This window comes from Pseudonaja textilis, chromosome 1 (assembly GCF_049901715.1).
Source record: "Pseudonaja textilis isolate UNSWEBS1 chromosome 1, rPseTex1.2, whole genome shotgun sequence".
In the NCBI taxonomy this organism is placed as follows: Eukaryota; Metazoa; Chordata; class Lepidosauria; order Squamata; family Elapidae; genus Pseudonaja; species Pseudonaja textilis.
Window position 1 is genome coordinate 110833689 of NC_141990.1, and position 15822 is coordinate 110849510.

The window sequence follows — 15822 nt, forward strand, 5'->3', positions numbered from 1 at the left end:
TGAGACTATAATATGAGGCTACAGCAATCTTCTTCAGTTGTGAGTCATTCAGAAGTTCTGGCACTACAATTTGCGCACTCCTTTTTTAAGAGTAGTCATCTCAACACACTGAAAAAGTTTTAGGTGAGGAAAGATTCATTTCTAGCAATATGTGAAACACTATCAGCTTTTGCATCACCCGATTCGATGACAGCACCATTCCAACCATCTGAATACATGGAATGAAAGCAATACTGTCAATATCTATTTGATATGCGGCTTTTGACAGTCTGTCTTCAAAATATGTTGAGAGTGGTCATTTTTTTCCCATCCACCCCCAGTCGAAGATCATATAGACTACAGGGATCATTTCAAAAAGAGAGAGAGAGACAGAGTGGCAAACTGGGTTGCATGGGATCATAGAATGTAGGGCAAAAGGGAAGCACAGCAGTGGTGGGATTCAAAATTTTTTACTACCAGTTCTGTGGGCGTGGCTTGGTGGCGTGGCTTGGTGGGTGTGGCAGGGGAAGGATACTATAAAATCTCCATTCCCTCCCCACTCCTGGGGAAAGGTTACTGCAAAATCCCCATTCCCTCTTCACCCCACTAACCTGCTTTCCAGCTCCCTTCTCCTGTGCGGGGCAACAAAAGAAGACCCAGCTGATCAGCTGGGACCCAGGAGGCAGAGAATAGATGGGGGTGGGGCCAGTCAGAGATGGTATTTGCTGGTTCTCCAAACTACTCAAAATTTCTGCTACCGGTTCTCCAGAACTGGTCAGAACCTGCTGAATACCACCTTTGAAACGCAGTCTGATTAATGCCATCTGCCTGAAAAACTCAGACAGTTATAACATTTCTGTGTGAGCAAGACAAACAGCACGGGGTGATCAGTCTGACCCTAAGTAAATATAATTATGTTTACAATTTGCTTCTTTGTTCTAGCAATATAAAATTCGCCTTCTTTCTCTCATTCTCCTCTAGTCTTGTGCATCTTGTCCTTCTTAAGGTTGTTAGCCCCCATATATCTTTTCCATCTAATCCCCTTTCTCATGCTCTGTCTTTATTGATGGCAGCTACCTCCGAAGATCCTGCTTGTCTAGAAAGTGGGCTAACACTAGAATTCAATAAATAAATAACCGCCTCAAAAAGAGCACAAGTGATCCTTCCAATTGAGGTGGGAGGAATTTTTTTCACAGCTATCACCACCCTATTACATTTCTGCTGTGTTAAAAGCAACACCACAGATAGTCTTTCACATTGGTACTTCATTCTGAATGAAGCATGTTATTGTGGAAAGATCCTGCTCTTGATCTAGAGCATATTCTGGTCCTCTAAGGCCTTGCTCTAAGAAAGAAGCACTGGGTTTGGGCTTGTGAAACACTAAGGACGGCATTCATATATGGGTTGTAAAAGCCTAGATAACCATAACAGCAGCAAAAAAAACTGTGACGTGTGTTGTCTAGTGGTATCCATATTTCTGCTGTCTAAATACAACATGCTGGCTGAGGAATTCTGAAAGTTGAGGTTCACACAGCCCATAAAGCTGCTGAGGTTGCTCTAGGAAACAATCTCTCAGTGTCTTCTCTAAGGAAGGTGTTAGAAATGTATGCCAGCCTTTTTCAGCCTTTGAGATCATTAGATAGTTATCCATCATCTATCCATCCACCCATCCATTCAATTTATATCCCGCTCATCCTGATTTTCACACGTGTATGTATAGGCACAAAGAGGTTGTATAATGCAGCCTGCAGCTCTGATTGCAAATGTTAAGGAAAGCTTCGGGCTGCATACTAAGTCTCATGACTGAATCACAGATTTCAGGTGTATAAGCAGAAGTAATAACTTATTGAAGTCTTGTCTACTTTTTCTTCAGGCCAACAACTTTTTGCAAAATGACCCATCAGGAAAAACAGTCTTTCTCTTTTCCATTTTCTGGGTAGAGCAAGGGTGAGGGGAATTCTGTTATGCCCACAGCTGCTGCGGTACTGATTTAACAATGATATTTTAAACCTTCCCATTACAGTAATCAGCTGGATGGTTAAGGCTGGATTTAGACAAAGTGTGGGTTAATCACGATGTAAGTTCCTTCCACGAATCTAGTAATGAGTTCCTCCTGCTTGATCCAGTCCCATCTCACTAAACCAATTGGGGGAGGGGGGAGTTTCTCCTAGCAGTATGGCTAATTCAGTCAGTACCACCTGCCACCAAAACTATCTGTCATGCCCCTGACGGAGTCTGAATCTGAGCAGGAAGACGAACAGCTGACAGGGAGCAGGAGTGTGGCTCCATTGGCTGAGGAGGAAACTGGAGAAGGGCAAAGTCCACCTGGGCAGAGCAGGGAAGAGGTAGAACAAGGGAGAGAGAGTTCAGAAGAGTTCATGAAAACCCAGGCCCACCCCTTCTTTATCCTAGGGCATGCAGGGATGAATGGAGAAGAGAGCAACGTGGGTTGTGTGGCTTACAGGGGAGGAAAGGGACTCCTACTGATTATCTTGACTGTGTTGCCTTTGTGCCATGCCCCAGGTCATAACACTATCACTCAGCATTTGTTTTGCACTTATGCAGCAGTCGTGTGCTAGACCTTTAGACATGTGTAAAAACATACCCTGGCTGAAAGGCAGCTTGTGCAGCGCTGTGGCTGAAGCCACTCTGTGTACCTTGGGAAAATTTTTCCACCAACATAGCTGGTGCTATTCTGCTAAAAGAGCACCTCAGAAGATGACAAGAGAATTAGAAGAGGGACAGCAGAGGAGAGTGAACCACAGATCCTGGTATGACCATATAGAGAGGTGCTGTGTACAGAGACTTCACTTCAGTCTGCAATCTAGAGGGCGCAATGCTGCATCCTGATTGGTCAGCTGCCTGACAGCTGGGTGTATAAAAGAGCTGTCAGATGGGGCCACCTCAGGTTGCCATCAACTGAGTGGGCATTTGTTTAGCTGTCCCTGACTAAGACTGAACCCATTAAGGCTCCTATCTCTCAAAGCTTGCTTCCTCTTCCATTGTCAATCCCAGCCCACACTAGAGGGAGCGACCGGTGGATTACTGCTCCTCCCCCCCCCCGACTTGCAAAAGAAATCTACCAATCATCTTCCTTAGCTTGTAAAGGTAGCCCTTGATTTACAACAGCTCATTTAATGACCATCCAATGTTATAACAGCAATGGAAAAAAACAACTTATGAACATTTTCCACCCTTATGACCATTGCAGCATCCCCATGGTCACGTGATTTATATCTGGATGCTTGACAACTGGTTCATATTTACAATACGATGGTTGCAGTGTCCCAGGGTTCAGATGATCACCTTTTGCAACCTTCTCACAAGCAAAGATGATGGGGAAGCCAGATTCACTTAACAACCACCTTTGTGATGACCCAGAGTGTAACACAAATGTAACAAATAAATGTCCTTTAATGCCTCCAACTTGGCCCCATTTTTCAATAATTCTCAGTTGGAGATAAAACATATTCAAAAAGAGTCTTCAGAAGAAAGCAATACAGTCCAAACTTAATGAGGACACAGAGGTGAAATAAAAAACTAAAACAAACTACAATGGAGGAAATTCCACAATGGACCAGGATAAGTAATTACCAACTTCAAGGAGATAACAAGGCACAGTCTGTTGGAAGGACACCAACCAAGATAACTTCAGCCCAAAATAACAAACACTTTGCTTCTGGCAATGCTGTGCTTTAATCGTCTCTCTTATATCCTATTCTCCCCAGTTGCAGCCAAAGAGGAGGATCATGGCCGCTTCCTCTCTCGTAGGCCAAGTTGTTGCCTTCTCCGTTCCTCCCTGTGTGTTCTAGGGGATGGGCCTGATTCTTCCTCTAACTGCCTAGCTGGCCTCTGCCCTTCCCCAGCCTCCTCCATAACCTCCATAACCACACCTACACTCCCTGTCGGCTGTTCCTCCTCTCCCTCAGAATCTGACTCTAACAAGGGCATGACACCTTACTCATTTAACAACTTCAGTGATTCACTTAACAAATGTGGCAAGAAAAGTGGCAAAAGGAGGTTAAAAACTCACTTAACAAAATTCTCACTTAATGACATATATTTGGGGCTCAAGTGTGGTTGTAAGTTGAGGATTACCTGTGCTACATTAAAGCTGTAACAACAGCACCACTTGCCAGCCTCACTACCAAGGCAGATTAGAGCTCAGCTGTTGAAACAGACCAAATTATCCTGGCATACTTTAGTGTCCATCTCCTGGCGAACAGCCCATTAAATTGGCTGTCAGGATGAGTCCTTAATTAGAAACCTGTGTCCGGCAGTGGCCTTCTCAGTGATGGCTGTTGCAGATGTACCCGTCTGGATGAGCTGCCACCTGAGCTAAGAATCCCATCATAGAAAATCTGCCCTAATCTTTGATAGTCTTTCATCCCCAGGAAACAAAGACCACAGGCCAATATACACCAATGTAGGTTCAGGTTTCATTGGACAAACGAAATCTTACTCCTTAGCAGGCATGTAAGCCCCCTTCTTTCACTGCAAGATGAACTCAGAAACTATCTCACTCTTGTACTCCTCACAACATTTAAGATAAAGTTTGTAATATTTACCTATTTTTCTATCTCTCCTTCTCTGCTTGTTCACTAAATCTTGTCCACATGGATCAGAGGTGGTATTCACAGGTTCTGACCAGTTCTAGAGAACTGTTAGAGGACATTTTGAGTAGTTCAGAGAACCAGCAAATACCACCTATGACTGGCCCCGCCCCCATCCATTCGCTGCCTCCCGAGTCCCAGCTGATTGGCTGGGTCTTCTTTTGTTGCCCTGCACGGGAGAACAGAGCTGGAAAGCAGCTTAGTGGGGTGGGGAGGGAATGGGATTGTGCAGTAAACTTCCCCTGCCAGACCCACCATGCCACGCGCACCAAGCCATAACACACCCACCAACCACACCCACAGAACCGGTAGTAAAAAAAATTGAATCCCACCACTGACAAGCATGACTGCAATCATCAGTCATCAAGCAGAAGAAACTTCCTGAAGTTTCTGGATCAGCTTTCCTGACAAGAGATGTAACAGGTAGTCCTTGCCTTATAACAGTCCCTTTAGTGACTGTTCAAAGTTATAACGGCACTGAAAAAAGTGACAGGACTGTTTTTCACAGTTACAACCTTTCCAGCTTCCCCATGGTCATGTGATCAAAATTCAGATGCTTGACAACCAGTTCATATTTATGACCGTTGCTATGTCCCAAGGTCACATGATCACCTTTTGTGACCTTCTGACGAGCAAAGTCAATGGGGAAACTAGATTCACTTAACAACCGGATTACTAACTTATCAATTGCAGTGATTCACTTAACAACTGTGGCAAGAAAAGTCATAAAATGGGGGTATTGCTTGATCTTTTAATCTATACAAGCTGAAGAAGGACAGAGAGAACAGGCAGGCAACGAAAGCTCACTTTTAAAACCTTGCCTAGCTCCAAAACCAAATTAGCTTTTAGCTAGCTATCTGAACTGGTAAATATGCTTAGAATTTGTAATTCTCAAAGAAAAAAAAAAAGATCAATAAACACAAGTTCTTTTTAAGCAGCAGGAACCTTCAGCAACCCAAAGGCACTGTTCCTCAAAGCCCATTATCCTTGAACCATCAGACCCATTGGGAGTAATCATATTGTACAGTATTGCATCTTATATTCAGACAGAAATCTTTGCATTTTGGTATGAACGAAGTTTCCTTTATCTCTCCTGCCCCCCTCCCCCCCCGGCTTCTCTCTAATAAATTTTGGCTGAGGCACAAATGGCACATATGGATTTCTCACAGACGTCAGTTCCTATAAAGGAAGGTTAAAGCCCTGCGATAATGTTGTCTGGGCTACACTCCAATCATACCTTCTCATTTCCTTACTGATTTGAGAGAAGGATGGAAAAAACAAGTCCCACAGGAACCTACTCCAACATATCTCCTCATGTATGAGGCAGTGCCATTAACAAGATAATGTAATATTGATTGTTTTTCAGTGGGGTGGATAGGAATATCTGCCAAAGGAATTAAGCCCACAAAGTGCAGATGAAGGAGAGCGAATTATGGTGTAAATGAAGATGTAAAAGCATGTAATACAAAAGGAATAATTTGCCATTAATTCTCCCCCGTCCCAGCCCTTGGTTCCGGAGCAATGGTAAGGACACCGTTTCACAACATAATAATGATAATCCAAGACTGCATTTGCCATACCCTAATGGAAATATAAAATATTTCATGCAGGTTGAAGTATGCCAGATTAACCTTAATGATAATTGGTTCTGGCTAACAGTAACATTCCTTTGTTTTAATCATCTGTAAGAAAAATATAGGCCAAGTGGAGCCATTTCAGTCAAAGGAGCAATGTAGCTATTCACTTAGGATAGAGATATACAGCATGAACTGTCTCCCTCAAGACTGAGGGGCTACCTCTAAAGCTCCTCCAAACGTGCCACCCAGTTGAAATGGAAAGATCAAACGTGATTATTATTATTATTAGAGTTGTAATAATGGTAGTATTTAACTACACAATGGATAATAGTACTTAATTTTTCATGCACAGCAGCGGAATATCTGCAAGGAAAAGGTCAATTTTGTTAAAATGGATGTGAGCTTGTTTGGCTCTTAGCAAGAGAAAGGATCTGTGACTATGTTCTAGAAGAAAGCTTCAAGGGAGCTACAGAGGTTTTCACTCTATGAAGAAAAAAGAAATAGCATGAATGAGCAATTCATAGCAAATATACATATACATGTATACTATACATATACTAATACAAACTAATATAAAGCAAGAAAAACAAATGAAAGAAATCAAAGAGCTAAAAGGTTGAAGAAAGGGAAAAAAGTTTTTAAAAAATAGAAAAGAAAGGAAAAGAAAAAAGACATAAATAAGTGGCTTTTGATTTGCTTTACAGCTGCTATGAGTTATAAATTTACTTCCCACTGTATGGTTACTACATGATTCACTTCTTTCTATAATCCATCTTATCTAATCATCCAAACCATAAATCATAAGTTCATTTTTTTCTGTTTTATGCAAAATTCCATAAGGGATTTCCTATCATCAATAACCATAGATACCTTTTCGCTGATCAAAAAAATCAATTTAACCATTGCAACAAGCTCTAACATCTTTACCATCTATTCCTCCATTGTAAGTAATGTTGAATCTTTCCATCTTTGTGCCTGCAATAATCTTGTTGCAGCTATCATACATAAAAACAAAGTTCCATAATGTATTTCCAATGGTTTGTCCATTAGTCCAAGAGAAATTCCTATGGTCTCAATTGTATATTAATCTTTAAAATCCTCTGAATAAGTATATGCCTTTGAATCAAACATTTTCTTGCATTTTTACATGTCCACAAAACATGATAAAATGTCCCTTCTGGTTGTTCACACCTCCAACATAAATTTGAAGTGCCTTTATACATTCTAGAAAATTTATCTGGTGACATATACCAGTGACACATCATTTTATAAAATTCCCTGTAAGATTAAAACATATACATTTCAATCCTTATATGTATATATGTATAGATGCAAGGAGAGATGTTGAGTTGTCCTAATCACATTATTTCCCTAATATTAAATTTAGAAATAAAAACCTCCCTCCAATGCAGGAAGCTCTTTATTTCCTAGTTGAATTCTGTATTTCACATGTTTCATCTCAGAATATGCAGAAAAGAAAGCAATTTTAAAAATATTGTTTTAAATATTTTTAATAGGAAGATTAAAAAGAAGGAAAGGGTTATCAGCTTTTTAATCTGTAAGATCTAAATTTGAAAATCTTGAAAGCCTCTGAAAATTCAAGGCTAATTATATTGATTTCAATTAACATTAGCACAACAGCTGTGGTGTTGTGTAGTAGCTTTGCTTACTCAACCTATGACATTGATTAAACATTTTCTTAGTGCTATTTCTCCATCCCTTATGTACTTTAGACAGAGTCGAGCTAGGAAACTTTTATTATTGGAAGAACTCTACTTACATACATCATGCTATCTTTGGTGGGGGGTTAGGGTTAAGCAATATTATGTATAGAATAGGAAATATCAATAGAAAACAAAATTAAGATGAGAAATAAGAAGAAGAAAAAAGAAATCTATCTAACTACTGAGGATCCTATTAAGGAACAGAATAACAGAATGAGTTGGGAGGGATTTTGAAGGTCTTCTAGTCCAACCACCTGCTCAGGTAGGAAGCTTTATACCATTTTAGAAAAATGATTGTCCATTCTCTTTCTTAAAAACTACCAGTGAGCTCCACATGAAGATCTATCTACATATTTATCATCTGTCCCTCTCTCCCTCCATCTCTATTTATTTATTTATCTATCTATCATCTATCTATTCATCTATTTTTTCTTTTCTTTCTATCTCTATGTTTCTATCCATCCATCTATCTATCTATCTATCTATCTATCTATCTATCTATCTATCTATCTATCTATCTATCTATCTGAGGCATTATCAATCATTTTTAGGAAATGAAAAATGGAGTTATTACACCAGAGCCAAGACAATATAGGTAATCCTGCACTTACAATCACAATTGAGCCCAATATTTCTGTTGTTAAAGACAGAGACATTGGTTAAATGAGTTTTGCCCCATTTTATGAACTTTCTTGCCACAGTTGTTGTGAATCACTACAGCTAGTAACCCGGTTGTTAAGTTAAATTGGTTTCCTCATTGACTTTGCTTGTCAGAAGGGTGTAAAAAGTGATCACATGACCTTGGAACACAGCAACAGTCATTAAATATGAACCTGTTGCCAAGCATCTGAATTTTGATCACACGGTCATGGGGTTGTTGCAAAGGTTGTAATTGTGAAAAACAGTCATAAGTCACTTTTTGCAGTGCCATTGTAACTTTGAATGGTCACTAAACAAACTGTTGTAAATCAAGGACTACCTCAAATGTTCATATCTATATTAGTGAACACCTTGCTGCATGTTTGGCCCTCTTCTACTTTCTGAAAAGAGTATCAGAGAAGCCCAGAAAATAAACAAACAAAAAGGGGTTGCAAATGATTCAAACATTAGCAAAGAGTCACTGTGTTCTGATCCAACCCCCACCTTTTAAGGTTTAATCATGAATGCTGTTCCTTTACAGATAAAAGGCTACTTTCCAACAATTATCTCTGACAAAAAAAGAGCCTTGCCAAGTTGTTTGTCAAGGCTGCCAAAAACCCAGAGATAAGAACTAATTTACAAGATTCATGAACTAAGATGTGCACCAGTTGAGCTAACAGCTTCTTTGCTGTTTGCAAAGAATGCTTTTCCAAACCTGGCTTTTATCCTCTTGAGGGAGGGGCCATTACCTTGCAGCCTTACTCCTGAGTTGCCTGTGCTGCTGTAATTGTTCTTTCCTCCGAGCAATCCTTCGTGCACGTGCACTTGGCACAGGCTCCTCAGGAACCTCCTCATCACTGCTGCCAGCCCCCACAATCTCTGAAGGCAGCAGTCCACTCCCTGATAGTCCTGGCCCCACATCAGAGTCATCGCTCTCCTCAGCCATCTGCACCTACTGCCAGCTAACCACAACACACAGTCTTCCTTGTGCTTGACACATAAAAATAAAAAATTCAGGTGCTGTATAGCAAAAATCTAGACTTCCTTTGTACTTTATGATCAGCAGTTAATTTTGATGAACCAATGGCATTTTACATGTGAAAAGAATTATGGGAAAGTCTTGAATCATATTAACATATTGAGCTTTTCTGCAGTCCTCTGAGACAAGTGTTGCTAAAATGCATTATTCATTTATTTAATTATTTCCTATAGCTGCCCATTTCAACTAGTTACTTCAGGTGCTGTGCGTTGTAAAAACATAAAACAATGAAAATGATTGTTATATTATTGGCAGGTGGGGAGCAGGGAAGAGCAGAACCATCATTTGCACTCTTTTCAGCACATTGGAAGCCTTTCCCTCAATGTCTTTTGCTTCAAAATTACTTCAGAAAAAATTATGCAACATCCATAAAGTCAGTTGAGCTGACCAAAGAGTGCCACCAAGTAGTTATTGTGTGCAGACACAGCATATTGTGAATAGGTGAATATTGAGGCTATGAAGAACCACTGTGCTTTCTAACAACCCACTCTGGGAACAGTAAAATCTTATTAACATCAGAGCTGAGGAAGCAGAGAGAATTTCAATCTGGGATCAGGTAGCTAGTCTAAAATATATTTTTATCCCTTGTACCTCAATCCTTGGGGATCATAGAAATTCTCCTTCTGAAAGTGCAGCTTAGAATCCTAAAATAATTTTTAGTGCCTTCATGAACATGGAGTTCCTATAATAATTTAATCAATCAATCATCAGAATAGAGCTGGAAGGGATCTTGTAGGTCATCTAGTCCAACCCACCCACCCCTGCGCCCAAGCAGGAGGCCCTATTTAGGTAAAGTCAGGCTGGTTAAATTTGTTTAATTTTTCCATTTCATGGTAGAATACCTCTTCTTATTGTAGTAAATGTACAAAAGAGAAAGACCTCAGCAAATATAGCAAAACTCCAGAGATTACATAACTGAAAAGAGAAGAGGAAAAGAAGATAAAAAGAGAAAAGAGAAGAAAAGAAAAAGAGAAAAGAAAAGTCTTCAGACTAAATAAAGTGAAGTGATATTCACAAAGAGAGAAGTTCCCTAAGGACACAATGTTGAATGAGTGAGGAAGAAAATTTGTGCCATTTGTGTGGGAGGGAGACTGAATGCAATAGTTGGAAAGAAGGGAAGAAGAGAGACAATTTTTTCAATCAGAACACAATGAACTGTCACAATGTCTGAAAGAGTCATCTCAGGTTCACACACTTAATAATAGCAATAATAAATGTACTACATAGAGACACTCTAGAACGTTAATTCTCAACCTTGACCGGTTGCTTAACAACTGGTTGAAGTTCTGATGGACTCAAAACAAATTAATTATGAGCCGTTCCTCAAAGTTTTGACTGCCACCATAGCATGGTCACAGGATTGCACTTTAGACAGTTTGCAAGCAATTTGCATTTATGATATAGCTAGGTAAATAGATTTCAGCTTTATTGATTATTGGGAATTTGATTTGGCAGTTAACACTTTGGTTCTAATATACTGGACAGCAAATTTGTCAGACAGCAGTTGTCTTCCTTCCAAGGTGGCCTTGCTGATAGTCAGATACTACTATCTTTTGACTCTTTGCTTATTTTGCCAATAGCTGAATAATATTATTGCAATATATTACTGGGTTGTAATAAATGTGTTTTCCCTAAGATGTTACCTATCCTAATATTACTAATGAGTCCTACATTTTTTTAAAAAATGAATGTTTATTTCAACCCCTACAAAAAAAATTCATCTTTGCAGTATGTTACTCATCTTTCCTGGTTACGATGCACATATATTTTCATCAATTGTTAATATGCATTCCATTCTAATATTATTATTTTCAATTATTTCAACTGATTCAATAAATGATTTTTCTTCCTATACTATGATGCTACATAATGTGCTGTTATAATCTTAGTACCTCCATACTATGCTGAAGACCCTGCCTCCTTTCTACAGCAAAATTAAAAACCTCAGAGGAACTCTGAATGGTGAATAAACTTTATTCCTATAGTCTATTATTTTCTTTTTTTTCTAGAAATCAATCAGATACCTATGAAACCTCAGAAGTAGAACAAAAGAACATCACTTTGTTTCTCATGTTTGACATCACCTAACATTGATGAAAGGCACAGTTTCTCTGGACCAGACGTTCTATAGGCTTTGATATTTATTGTTATTTCTATTATAAACCTGTTACAGTGGAACTTTATTATATGGGATGTTGCAGATAGCAATGTAAACACTGGCATCTTTAAAAGAAAACTTATGTTTAATAACTTATAAAATATTGGCTGAAATGGCAGGTCTATGTGCAGCCATGTATACAAAGGACCATCCTCTGTTTTAAGTGAAATCAGGGAACCGTACTGTATCTTTTCTGCCAATGAGTCAAAATATCCTATGGTGAAAGTGGTTTTTTTTCTTCTGGCTGCTTTACTGAAATTTCTAGAAGAGCTAAGTCCAATGAGTCTTCCAGAATTACAACATAACAAGCAATCCATGTAATTAAGTAGCTAACTATACAAGGACTTTTGAATCAATCCATAAGAAGCAACCCATTATATACTTTATGCTTTATGTTTTAAAATCTCTCCACCTTAAAGGCTGCCCACCAAAAAAATTCTCCCCAAAAAAAAGACTTAAATTGAACTAAACTAAAGAAATCATACAATTCCTTCTTCTTTCCACCACCAAAACCTACCTTGGACAAGTGTTTATACTGAAAATATACATTGACTCCCTCTTTCCCCAATACATATTCTTTGAAGTACATTAAATCAAGCTTTTTTTCACCTTTCAAAACTGGCTTCTGAAATTTCAACTGTCTACTGTTGATCGTTTGAAAAAAAAAGTTTCAATATATTACTAGCTGCTGAATATGTGTGACCTGATTTCACTTGCTAGCGCTCCCATAAAAAGAGGTCACACAATTGCCTATATTTTATCAGTCTGCATGCAGAAAATCATGTAACATTCTTTTATGTATTTCAGTATTTATGCACCACCTAGTGGCATGTGAAGACAATTCTTTCTTCTGTATCTTTGGACAAAATGGACAATTCATAGCTGACCCCCAGGCATATCCAGAAAATAATTTATATGAAAATACTGGGTTTTTTTTTTTTTTTTAGAAAGAGCATAATAAAAACCAACCACTAACTTATGTCAAAAATAAGTTTCATATGGATCCTTAGTTGTATAGTAAACTTTAATACACAATGTTTCTTCTCAATGTACCATGTAAAACTATACACATTGTTGTACAATGAAGGATCTGGAGACTTCAAAAAGGCTGCAGGCATCTATGAATGCTTGGCCTGTAACTATCATATGTAATTGCTGGAAAAAAAATAGTGGGATTTCTTTCCCAGTTGTGTAAACAAATTCCTGACTCATAGCTCATTTGTCTATTTCGGAGTGCATCAAATAGAAGTTTGTATAATTTTGTGCATGAAAATATCCATATCCTTTCTGCAAATTTATTTGAAGGAGAAATTGCTTTGGGAATTAGCATGTGTTCTGTGGATTACAATTAGGTCCATGCCTTCTTATCTGAGTCCCATCTGAGTCCTTGTGGACTATGTTTGGACTTGTGCTGAGAAGAAGGGAAAGTTTAGAAAGTTTGAAAAACATCAGTTTGCTAGCAGGCAACAAAACGCATCATGATGTGGATGCAGGCTTTCACAGTCAATGTCAATCATATGGCAATAAGCTTCTGGGCTAATAGGCCATATCTAATTCTTTGGTGTCCTGATCTTCAGAGTTGAATGGTCTGCTCAACAGCACACTTTTTGGCAACTCACAAGCAATGAAAAAAAAAATGTTTGATTCCCTTGTGCTCAATTTCAGCAATAAAATGTCCCAGAAATCTGGTTTTTCCTTTTACTTTAATGTTTCTTTACCAAACTTTGTGGTTGTTTCATGGATTCTAGATCCCAACAACTGACTCATCATCATCTTCTATCTGCGACTCCCTAATAGATCCCAACATTTCTCACTCACAAACCATCAGTTCTCTTGATAAACTAGGCCCATGACAACAAACCTATGACATTCGTGCCGGAAGTGGCATGTAGAGCCATTTCTGCAGGCACGTGAGCCGTCACCCTAGCTCAGTTCCACTGCGCATGCGCACACACCTCCCGCCGGCCAGTTGATTTTCGGTTATCTGCCGCGCATGCACGTGGGGCAGGGACATGTGGGAAACACATGTGCATGCACGGGGGGGGGCATGGGAGCATGGAGGGGTTATGTGTGATTGCATTATGGGTTGTACTGCATTGCATTGCATTATGCATACTTTGGGAACACGACGACAAAAAGGTTAGCCATCACTGTATTAGGCCCTGCTACTTCCAGGAATATAGCAATTTTTTTTTTTTTAAGTAATTTCCATTTACTGAGGCTTTTGGAAATTAAACTAAAAGAATCAAACATGGTACTGAGTAACAGATTTCTCTATTATTCCACAGCAAGAATTGAGTCCATGCTGGTAGGGCTCAGAGTCAATAGTTGGGCTGAAAATCACTTTTTATGTTCAAATTAATCTCTCGGTATGTGGGAAATCACAGAAGAGGACATGACTGGCAGAAAAACACAGCCAACCTCTCCAGTCTGACTTTTGTATATAGTAATTTCATTTAAAGGCAGTCTAGCAAAGGCAGAATGGCCTCTGAGGTTGGCTTTTAATGAAATGCAAGCTACCTTGAGGGAAATTGACATCTTCCCCCTTCCCAGTGCAGACTCACATGTCATCCTTTTTATATACACTTGAAGATTCTCATTTGCCTCACAGCTTTTTAATGAGCTAATAGTCAAAATAGCCCTCTATAATTATGTTAGAATAATCCTGCATTTAGATTATTCAAGCATAATTACAGGAGGATGGTTTAAACTATAGATCATCTGCAGTTCTCAACTGCTGATGCCACAGATGTCTGAAGAGATGAATTAATAATAATGGCAGGCAGTAAAATATATAGCCAGTGCCCTTTATAGCGATGAGAAAATGACAACAGCGTCATCTTTTTTTTTCTCCTACTTCTGCCAGCCAGCCATATTATTGCATTGATTACTTCTTTACAACTAAAACATAATATTGTGGGGGGGGGGGAGGTGGGGAAATAGCCATTCCAGGCTGTTAATTTTCTTAAGGTATCTTCCATTGTGTCATATGTTATACCTGATTTTCCATAAAAATCAAAACACATCTGCATCTACATGTTATATGCTAAAGAGAACACAATAAAACAGAACAGCAAAGGTCCTTTTAATGGGTAGAATTAATACGAAGGAGGGCTAAAAATAATACCAAGGAAAAAGCAATATCAAGTGACTTCTGCTGGATCAATATTTTATGAAAGGGATGACTGAATATCTCTTTGAAAGGCTACACTAATCCTTATAGGAAGTCCCTCCTATCTAGGATTTATATCAGCTCCGGTTAACCTGATCAATAGTCAGTACAGAGAGAAACCTGCATTCAAAACATCTGGAGAATCAGTTGGTTTTATGCCACCCATCTCCCCTATAAAGGAACTCTGAGTAACTTAACATATTATAAAGGGACAAATAGTAAAATAATTAAAATACTAAAACTACGCGAATGGTTGCAGATCACGGATCTCAAATGCATGCAAATTGCACTTTACAAATTGGTGCAGATCACAGGTGTCCAACTCGATCACGTCATGTAACATGACGTGATATATCATTACGTTTTTTGCCTTTGCGGAGTTGGGATGGGTGTGGCCTGTTCATTGATGCATCCGGCCTGCAGGCTGCCAGTTTGACACGCCTGGTGCAGATTAAAGACAAAATCTTCCTGGTCATAATGCTGTCTCTTCAAGGCAGTACTCATTAGACCAATGACCATTTTAAGAGAGCCATCCTGTGAGGTCAGGAAATGTCTCACAATACTTTCCCATTTGTCTTGTTAGATAGGCTACACTCAGAACTACGAAGTTGCCCAGTGAATAGCCATTGTTGGGATAGGACTACAGTTTACTGCTAACCAGCATCTCAATATCTATTCCACACTCTAACTATCCAAAACTCTTTTACATCCAGGTGTCGCACCTTTCATTTATTATATATCAGTTTCATCTTGTGAGGAGGTCAAATCTTTTTATTTCTCACGTAGGAGCTAATAAAGGACTTTCATGATGTGAAGTGAAGGAGAACCAGTTTGGGGTAGTGGTTAAGGCACCAGGCTAGAAACCAGGAGTGAGTTCTAATCCAACTTTAGCCATAAAAGCTAGCTGGATGATTTGGGGCC